This window comes from Dermochelys coriacea, chromosome 1 (assembly GCF_009764565.3).
Source record: "Dermochelys coriacea isolate rDerCor1 chromosome 1, rDerCor1.pri.v4, whole genome shotgun sequence".
Lineage (NCBI taxonomy): Eukaryota > Metazoa > Chordata > Testudines > Dermochelyidae > Dermochelys > Dermochelys coriacea.
Window position 1 is genome coordinate 20,989,649 of NC_050068.2, and position 10,408 is coordinate 21,000,056.

At 46.3% G+C, this 10,408-nt stretch overlaps 1 protein-coding gene across 15 annotated transcripts in view; it reads right to left on the reverse strand.

The window, feature by feature from the left end:
* SYTL2 (synaptotagmin like 2) overlaps positions 1 to 9,256 on the reverse strand; it is a 78,323-nt gene extending 69,067 nt beyond the window's left edge. For 2 of the 15 annotated variants that reach the window (XM_043504104.1, XM_038396022.2), the window contains exons 1-2: positions 9,171 to 9,256; positions 8,697 to 8,808 (exon numbers count right to left, since the gene is read on the reverse strand). The gene's annotated coding sequence lies outside the window, so the exon portion shown is untranslated. Of the gene's footprint in view, positions 1 to 8,237; positions 8,809 to 9,170 lie in introns of those variants that run through there. The other 13 variants (XM_043504107.1, XM_043504105.1, XM_038396032.2 and 10 more) reach the window with 10 other exon arrangements.
* Positions 9,257 to 10,408: the final 1,152 nt, after the last annotated feature.

The window sequence follows — 10,408 nt, forward strand, 5'->3', positions numbered from 1 at the left end:
TTCAGGGAAAGCCCCGGCAGGCTGGACTGGTTTGTTTACCTGCCGTGTCCGCAGGTTTGGCCGATCGCAGCTCCCACTGGCCACAGTTCACCACTCCAGGCCAATAGGGGCTGTGGGAAGGGCAGCCAACACATCCCTTGGCCTGCACCGCTTCCTGTGGCCCCCCCATTGCCCTGGAGCGGCAAACCGCAGCCAGCAGGAGCTGCGATCGGTCGAACCTGCGGACATGGCAGGTAAACAAACCAGTCCGGCCCGCCAGGGGCTTTCCCTGAACAAGCGGTGGATCGGCTTTGAGAACCACTGCTGTACCACACGCACACCCTAACTTGGCAGTCCTTGTCAAGAATACTTAGAATCTAGAAGGTTAGTGTGACAGATATGGCAATTTCCTGTAATATGCTGAACAAACCTTATTGAATTATATTTAAGTTCATTGTACTAAAAATGCAAATGTTTGTGGATTATTGTAGATACTGCATGTAACTTATTTAAACAGGGAGAACTGACTAATGTAAACGCTGGGAAGTTGTATGACCTCCACAGGACTAGTTGAAATAATGTGAACTTTTAAAGTGAAGTGGTTTTCCTAGGAAATTTCCTAGGTGTATGCAAATGTGAAGCCTCTGTTTATGCAAGAGCTCAGCCTTCTGAACTTTGCTATTGCACTAACAGTGGAAGGCCATGTGAAAAATTTAGGTTAAAATGCAAAACACAGGAAAGTGAAACTCACTGAAGTTCATGTAACTCAGAGTTACATGATGCCAGCCTCATTTCTCTCTCTTCCCCCTTCCATTAGATTGCCATCTATTTAAGTTTTCTTGGAAAGCCTTGTGACTATACTCTTTCCCCTCCAATAGCCTTCTAGTACCGCCAGCCTGCTCTTCCCAACCTGGACACATAGCAAATAGATCTGCTGTTCCCCCTCCACCAAAAGGGAGGCACTTCAGATGAGTGAGGCTGCTTGCTAACCCCATTCCTTCCCTTTTTCTCACCCCACTCCTTCCATCTTCAGCAACGGGACCATGAAACGTTCCTTCAGTCCTGCTCTTGGCCATACAGCTAGATCTTACCCAGTTCTATGGCCTGAGATTCCTTAGTGGGTAGACCTGCCCACACCTTGAAAAACAAACCCTGATGAGCTCGACCAAGCAGGATTCATACAACCATGATCACTGACTCCACCATACTTACAGCCCCAATCAGAGATAACTCACGCATGAATGAGAATAGATCAGTCTGAGAAAGGCCCTCCCAAAATTATAGGAACACAAATAGACCAGCCTCTAATTTTTTCTGCTCTCTTATAATTTCAACAGGCAACTAACCCTATATTTTTTGTGCTTTTAATTTAAAAAAATAATTGCTACCAGACTCTGAGCAATCCTGAGCAAATTACAGTCAAGTTATGCAGCTCCTGAAATATATCACTTTACAAAGTGGGAATGCTGAAAGAAGTGCCTTTCCTCCTCCCCCCCACCCCATTAACTAATATGTGGGCTCATTTCTACTTGCACTGTGGAGTCAGTCTGGTAGTTACATGAGTCAAGAACAGCAATATGCAAAACAAAGAAAGCAGCTAGTTATCAAAAAATTTTAATCAGAGGCACTGGGAAGTGAGACATTTCCTGGTTTTTTGTTTTCAATTTTAAACACTTTTTTATGTAGTGGTGATTGTTCAGCTAAAGTTTACCTAGCCCCTGGGAGCCAGAGTAGAAAAACAAGCAGATCCACAACATCTAATACAGTGGAACCTTCTAATAAAAGGGTGTTTTTGTGCGGGTTTGACAATGTTACCCTCCAATACTATAGACCTACTATATATACTATATATATATAGACCCTCCAATACTATAGACCTACTATATATACTATATAGTATTATAGATCCCAGAAACATGTTTATATTAGGGCACCCACCAAAGCTAACACAGTTCTACGGAACCAGCAGCAGTTTCTTCTTGAGTTTCCCAGTGCAGATGCAGGCTTGGAGGACAGATCCGAAGACCTCTCCAGTAGGTGGTAATTACTGCAGTCCAAGAGGATTATCAGCGTGGAATCCACTAGAGTGAAATGAAGATTCGCTACAAAGACTTGTCCACACAAGGGAAAATTTTGCAGACTTCCTGTCGCTGATAATGTAACCCCCTAATCTACATATGTTGTGTCCCCCCTATTCCTGTGCCTCCACAGAGGATATGCCTATTATGGCCCCAAGCTAGAGAGTCTGACTCTTCAGATCATGCTGCAGAAACTCATGTTTTCAGCTCTGGAGGTCCCTGGTTCAACCCAGGTTCAACCCTGCTGTCATACTACCTTCACTTCAGCACCACTGGTGGTGAATGAGATTCCCACTGTCCCTACCAGCTATCTAACAAAACCACAGCCAAGGGAATGAGCTTGGCTGAATTAGTGGAGAAAGATGACCCTGTTGAGCTTGAGTCTAGTCCAGCACTGTGAAGAGACACATGAGGTGCAGAATAAGTGGGAGGCCTCTGGGAGGCTGCCAGTGAAATACCAACACTGGTGTTAGCAACATCAGAAGCCCTAGTGTAGATGGGTTGCTGGCTTGTGTCTTTAGACCAGCTGTAAGAAGAGTTAACTGACAGAATTTAAAACACTGGTGGCAACAGTTGCCTTATGTACATGTGGGCTCACAACACAGCTGACACTCATGGAGCTGAGCCAATGTTAGCAACTCTAAGAAATCATCGCCAAGGTTTCTCTGGCATTTATAAGATTTAATAGTGAAGCTGTAAAAATGCAGCCTGCGGCCCTCTCAACGTAGCATATAAGGAGATACACCATTGCAAGCCTATTGCTCCGATTCTCTGTTGTCCTGCACCCGATGGTGACATTTATACCCATGCAAGTTGAGTGCAAAACACTATCAAATCAGAACGGTAGCATTTTATACCCAGTTTGCAGTGACTGCATGAAGGGTCTGATTCTCTATTGCCTTGTATCTGAAGTCTCAATAGTCCACACACAGCATTCAGCAGAGGGACAGAGTGATTTTGCTTGTGGCATAGTACTAAGCTGAGATCATGCATTTTGTTGCCAAAGGCCAGTGTGTCATTATCATACATGTTTAATTGGGTAGGAGGCAGTGTGGCTAGCCAGATCATCCCTTACCGTCCTATTTTAGCTTTTTGTTATAGCCACCCTGATTTGCAAGCATAGCCACTGCTTTTGTTATTGACACTATAGCTCTGCTGTAACTTATGACTACTCCATGCAAATAGCCCAGGGACTGAACCAAAAGTTCTCTGTCTATTCTTTCCTACGTGAAGGCTCTGAGCAACTGGAGACCTCTCTTTTAAATGCTTTTTGAAACAAAAATATACATACACATTTATAGAGTAAAAGTCAGGGTACCATTTAGGTTTTGGGCAAGATCTCAGGGTTGCAAAGTTTGGGCATCCGTTTTATGCTCTGTATAGCATATAAGTGAATTGAGCCTTGAATGCTAGTGCTTCAAGCATACACCTATTCCAAAAGCAGGTCTCTGCTTAGAATCAAGTTAGCTGTTGAGACGGGGTGCCAAAAGCACAAACAGGGTGATAGTCTTCAATGTTCCAGCAGTACTACAGACAACAGTGGGATACGGATGGGAAATAGTACTTCAATTTAGATCATGAGTCAAATCAGCACTTCAAAATGCACATAGTTTGAAAAACAATACTGTGAAATGTAGGCCTCATCCAGTCTTGAACAGAAATTTACCTTGGGTTTTCCAACAAAACAATCAGAAATTTAAAAAGTTAAATAGAACTATGTCAGCCATAATCCCTTGACAGAGAAATCAGCATTGATGCACCTGGCACATTTACCTTCATGATTTGATATTTCACTAGCTAGTGGATTCACCCTGGCCTGGTGCAAAAATTGAAAACTATCTATTTTAGTCCTGCAGTATCAGGAAAACATTTATCTAACCCAGTAGTTCTCAAACTTCCTGATCTAGCATAACATCTAAAATTCAGACTACTTGGCACGCCACCTTCAGAATTACAGTAATTGTAGTTATAATGGATTCTGATAAGCCAGGCTGCACACCACTGATCGCGTCCCACAAGCAAACGTGGGTACATGGTTTGAGAAACTCCCAATTTAATCTGAATATATAAATATTAAGCCTACTCCAGCTTCCAATTAAGTCAATAGCAGATCTTCCAAAGTTTTTAATGATGACAACATTGAGTCTATAGTGTTTGAAATCTTTTCAAAGTTCAATACCGGGTGGTGGGGAATTTAGTTAGGTTGTTGCAGGGGAAGGAGTCTAAGTCTAGTAGTTAGAGCAGAGGTGGGCAAGCTACAGCCCATGGGACGGTCCTGCCCGGCCCTTGAGCTCCCGGCCAGGGAGGCTAGTCCCCGGTCCCTTCCCTCTACCCCCCCCCCTTCCTCGCAGCCTCAAAGCACTGAGTAACCGGCGCTCTGGCCAGCTGCTCCTGCCGGGCAGGGCGGCAACGTGGCTGTGAGCTCCTGCTGCTCTGAGCAGCATGTTGAGGCGGCGAAGAGGTGTTGGATAAGGGGCAGGGGGTCCTGGGGGGCAATCAGGGGACAGGGGGTGGTTGGATGGGGTGGAGGTTCAGGGGGGCAGTCAGGGGATGGGAAGCAGGGGGGTTGGATAGGAGGTGGGGTCCCAGGGGCCACTGGGGCAGGGGTGTGGTCCCGGGGGGCAGTTAGGGGTCAAGGAGCAGGGTTGGGTCAGGGGTTCTGAGGGGGGCAATCACGGGGCAGGAAGTTGGAGGGGGCGAAGTCCAGGCTGTTTGGGGAGGCACAGCCTTCCCTACCTGGCCCTCCATAAAGTTTCACAACCCCAATGTGACTCTCGGGCCAAAAAGTTTGCCCACCCCGGGTTAGAGGGAAAGGGAGTCAGAAGAGGTAGGGGGCAGACCTTGACATCTCATTACATATTCTGTGCATATTTACAGTGTAATGAGTACAACTTGGCTCAGAACTTTTGGAAATATTCATTTCTGTTAAGTGCTTATGATTCTTTGCTAAAATGCTATAAAAGCAGAGAAATTTCTTCCAGCACTCTTCTGTCTTTTGCCACCGCAAAAGCAATAAACAGCATCAAATTACAAAGACAAAGCAAACCATATATTTACCACGAGGTGAGAATCAGGCAGAGCTAGGTTGCTGTACCTGAGTGAAACCAGATGACTCCCTACCACAGGAATGAAAGGCTGAATAAGTCTGCTAAAAACCAATACCATCAGCCAATCCTCTGAATCACCAATAAACCAAGTAACTGGAAACTAACCTCAACCCATTGCAGCAAAACCCGTGTCATGTCCTAGGCACGCAAAGATGTCGAAACATCCTAACACCTGAAGACAGGATCTAGGAGCCTCATTAAATTGATTCGGTATTAAACTACATTAAAACTTTCCAACCTTGTGTGCAACAGCCGGTGAGCTTTGATCATGAGAAAGTGAACTATTGCTTAAGGAGCTTGAATAGCACACAGCATCTGAACTGAAGACCACGACCTGACTAAGAACACCACTTCTTTATTACAACAGCTAATGATAGGTTTCATTAGTAGAAGTCACCAGTGCCAACTAGAGAGGGAAGTAAAATTATAATATACAAGAAAACATTTCCTTCATTGAGTATTTAATTATTTTTATATTCCCCTTCAGATAATGGATGCTTGTTAGGGTTTTATTTTAAGTCTTATTCAGAAGAATGTATCTGATACCTTTACAGAAGAAAGAAGTGTTCTATTGAGCATGGACAAGCCAGATTCCTTTTGGTCACGAGTCCAGGAAATTTGATAGAGGGCAGAAAACAATGAATTCTTTTGAGTTCTTATCCTGTTTAGTTTCTTGATTAATCTCCATTACTAACTGTTGCAGTTTGTATTCCACATTCTGTGCTAGAGAAAAATCTTTGGTCCCAAGTACTAACCTGGAACCATATTTGTATCTGATATTGGGAAACTGGCAAGTACTACATTGCAGGACAAAATTAATTTGGTACAGAACAGTGATCTGTCTGGTATCCGGACACCGGCCATAGTCAGCATCTTATGCTTCAGAGGAAAGAAAGCCATTTTTTAGGAGACAATGAAAAGTATGACACCGTTAGATCTAACGGTGCTTTTTCCAGTGTCTTAGTCTGGACAATGAGAACAGAATGATCAGTTCCACTCTCTTTATAATCAAGTACACTTTCAGGTTTTAAATGCTGCAGTTATTGCCACGGATACCAGAGGACTGTTTCCTTAACAATTTTTCCAATGACATTGTCTAAATATTAATGGCAGTGTTTTTGTTGGCTTTTTTGGTTTTGCATTTGTTATTTAACTCTAAATTTAGTATCCTTTTAAAACCTCTGTTTTAGTTTCTCCCACTTCTTTACAATGGGCATAGTGCTTACCTATCTATCTGACAGGGGTGCCACAAAGTTTAAAAGCACCAGTGCTGCAACGTCATCTGCATTGACAGACCCTTTCAGCCATATACATTAGATTTCACGATCAGGTCAAAGTTTGTAATGTACAGAAGACAAAAAGTGTGATATAGGAATAATTCAGCTCTTATTGTTTCAACTAAGGAATTAAGATTTCCCTTTCAGAAACTAATGACCCTTATAAAAGTCATTATATATATATATATATATATATATATATATATATATATAAATTCAAAACCATTCCATAGAAATTCAATTCCATTCTATTTAAGCTCTTATACCACCATCCTTATCACCACAGTAGCCAAGCCCCTTCCAGTAGTGCAATAAGTGATAAGATTAACTTCTAAAAACATATAATACTTAAAAGAGAATGAGATCCTTTAAAGTAGGCTGGTTACAAAATCCTATAGAATCATTATTGTCTATTAAGTTCTGGTAGACTTTTCCCACAGTGGAAAGCATATTTCAACTCCCAATTAGTTATCTAGCTTGTTTTACAGGAAAGTTAGAGTATATAATGTAGAGCATTTCTGTTTAGTTTTTGTTAACAGCCAGCTTGATAGAAAACATACAAATAATTAAGGTTTGAATGTACAGCATGGCTTTTGCATTAAAAGGTATCTTCCGAGTTTATAAGTAATCTCAGCAATTACTAAGGTTTCAGAGTAGCAGCTGTGTTAGTCTGTATTCGCAAAAAGAAAAGGAGTATTTGTGGCACCTTAGAGACTAACAAATTTAAGTGAGCTGTAGCTCAGGAAAGCTTATGCTCAAATAAATTTGTTAGTCTCTAAGGTACCACAAGTACTCCTTTTCTTTTAGCAATTACCAAGTTAACATTCAGTACAAGAAACTTTCAGAGCAATTATGAACCCATTCAGTTGCTCACTGTTCCCCCTTCATTCACAGAAAGCTAAGCAAATTAAACTATATTTGCATGCTATTAGGTTTGTAGTTTTACATTGTTTCAGAATTACCAGGAAGGGGTGGTTTTAATGCAATTTTTATTACTGAGTCACTAGGTTAGCAAAATAAACCCTGTTTTTAGACTAGAATAATGGGTACCTTGAAGGAAGTCAGCTGTAAAGAGCTAAACTCCCACAACCTGGATATTTTGACCATCAAATACAAAGGTTCAGAGCATGGTAGGTCGTTTCTGGACACACTCAACATGTCATAGCCAGAATAGCGAACTCTTTTCACCTTGACACAGCAGAAAGAAGCTGGCCACTGTACAGAAGGACACTCACCTTTACTGGACACTTGAAATAACTCCTTCACCACATAGCAGCAGCCATGTTTCTAGCTCAATACTTTTAATTAAGTATATTAATTATTTCGGTCTCCAGCATCTTGATTGTGTTTATACTTAGACTGCCAGTCTTTAGTTTCTCCTACCCTACAGGAGATCTGTTTGTTTTGCATATGCAGAAAACACAGCTTCAGAGTTTAACTACTAGATTGATAAGAGTTATAGCGATAAATAGCCACAATACTGTAGCTCTTTCACTCTCTAAACATCTTACCAGGCCCCCATTAATATCCATGGAAGAAAAATAAATATTTGCCCTATTTGTCACATATGAACATATCTGACAACATTTAGCCCCTGTATAGGTAATAAGAGAAGAACAGCACGGAAGCATTGTTTTTTCTCTTTCCTCTGGCTGGATCAACCCTGTGCCAAGAAGAAACACAAACATGCCGTCGTGTCTCCGATACTCAAAAGACAGCCCCGAATTGCGCGTTCAGGCTCAGCTGAGTGGATCACCTTCTTCCATACAAACACGTGAGCTTCTGCAACCACCTACCGGGCGATTGAAGGAGAGCGTAGATCAGAAAACTGGGTAAGAGCAGTTTCTGGAACACCAGGCTAAGTTAGCTAACTGGGAACTAGCGGGGGAGAGGAGAGCGGGGTAACTGCAGCCAGCTCTCTCCAGCCAGTGCCCTGACTCTGGAATCGGGCCGGGCCGGGCAATGCAGCAGCAGCCGCCGCCGCCGCCCCTGCTCCGGACACTCGCCTGTTTTGCAGCGCACCTGAGACCAGCGACGGGATTTGTGCCTCCTACGCGTCCCACTCCTCCGCTTTCACGCCCGCCCTGGCTGGGTCTCTTCCGCCCCACGCGCCCCCCGCAAACCCCAAAGCTCATGGGCGGGGCACAGCGCGTATTTCCTGCCCGCCCGGCCCGGTCGGCAGAGCCGGGTACTGCACAGGACCTTTCCGTCAAGCCCGCACTCGCCCTGGGGCTGGCGGCCAGAGAACGCGTTACCTCCGCCCCGCCAGCTGCTTCCCCGGCCGCCGCCGCCTCTGCGCGGGGAGAGGGGCGCGCCTCGCCCAGCACACGAGCCGCCTGGCCCTTCGCACCACTGGGAAAAGAGTCTCTCTCCAGGGAAAAAGAAAAGGAGGACTTGTGGCACCTTAGAGACTAACAAATTTATTAGAGCATAAGCTTTCGTGAGCTACAGCTCACTTCATCGGATGCATTTGGTGGAAAAAACAGAGGGGAGATTGATATACACACACAGAGAACGTGAAACCATGGGTTTATCATACACACTGTAAGGAAAAAAGAAAAGGAGGACTTGTGGCACCTTAGAGACTAAGACGGCTGCTACTCTGAAACTGTAACGAGAGTGATCACTTAAGAAAGCTTATGCACTAATAAATTTGTGAGTCTCTAAGGTGCCACAAGTCCTCCTTTTCTTTTTGCGGATACAGACTAACACGGCTGCTACTCTGAAACCTCTCCAGGGAGGGGAGGTTCCCTCTGCTGCGCCCTCCCTCACGCCAGGGACCTGCTCAGGCTGCCTGCCCTGGTCTCTCCCCCTGCCTATTCCTCCCTTCCCTAGTCACCCTCCCCTTCCTTTACTCTCCCCTGCCTCTCCCTCCAGTCCCTGCCCCACTCACCCTCCCCCTTCCTTCACTCTCCCTGCCTGTCCCTCCATTCCCTGCTCCACTCACCCTCCCCCTTCCTTCACTCTCCCTGCCTGTCCCTCCATTCCCTGCCCCACTCACCCTCCCCCTTCCTTCACTCTCCCTGCCTGTCCCTCCATTCCCTGCCCCACTCACCCTCCCCCTTCCTTCACGCTCCCTGCCTGTCCCTCCATTCCCTGCCCCACTCACCCTCCCCCTTCCTTCACTCTCCCTGCCTCTCCCTCCATTCCCTGCCCCACAAACCCTCCCCCTTCCTTCACGCTCCCCTGCCTGTCCCTCCATTCCCTGCCCCACTCACCCTCCCCCTTCCTTCACTCTCCCCTGCCTGTCCCTCCATTCCCTGCCCCACTCACCCTCCCCCTTCCTTCACGCTCCCTGCCTGTCCCTCCATTCCCTGCCCCACTCACCCTCCCCCTTCCTTCACTCTCCCCTGCCTGTCCCTCCATTCCCTGCCCCACTCACCCTCCCCCTTCCTTCACGCTCCCTGCCTGTCCCTCCATTCCCTGCCCCACTCACCCTCCCCCTTCCTTCACTCTCCCTGCCTCTCCCTCCATTCCCTGCCCCACAAACCCTCCCCCTTCCTTCACTCTCCCCTGCCTCTCCCTCCATTCCCTGCCCCACTCACCCTCCCCCTTCCTTCACTCTCCCCTGCCTGTCCCTCCATTCCCTGCCCCACTCACCCTCCCCCTTCCTTCACTCTCCCTGCCTGTCCCTCCATTCCCTGCCCCACTCACCCTCCCCCTTCCTTCACTCTCCCCTGCCTGTCCCTCCATTCCCTGCCCCACTCACCCTCCCCCTTCCTTCACGCTCCCCTGCCTGTCCCTCCATTCCCTGCCCCACTCACCCTCCCCCCTTCCTTCACTCTCCCTGCCTGTCCCTCCATTCCCTGCCCCACTCACCCTCCCCCTTCCTTCACTCTCCCTGCCTGTCCCTCCATTCCCTGCTCCACTCACCCTCTCCCTTCCTTCACGCTCCCTGCCTCTCCCTCCATTCCCTGCCTCACTCACCCTCCTCCTTCCTTCACTCTCCCCTGCCTCTCCCTCCATT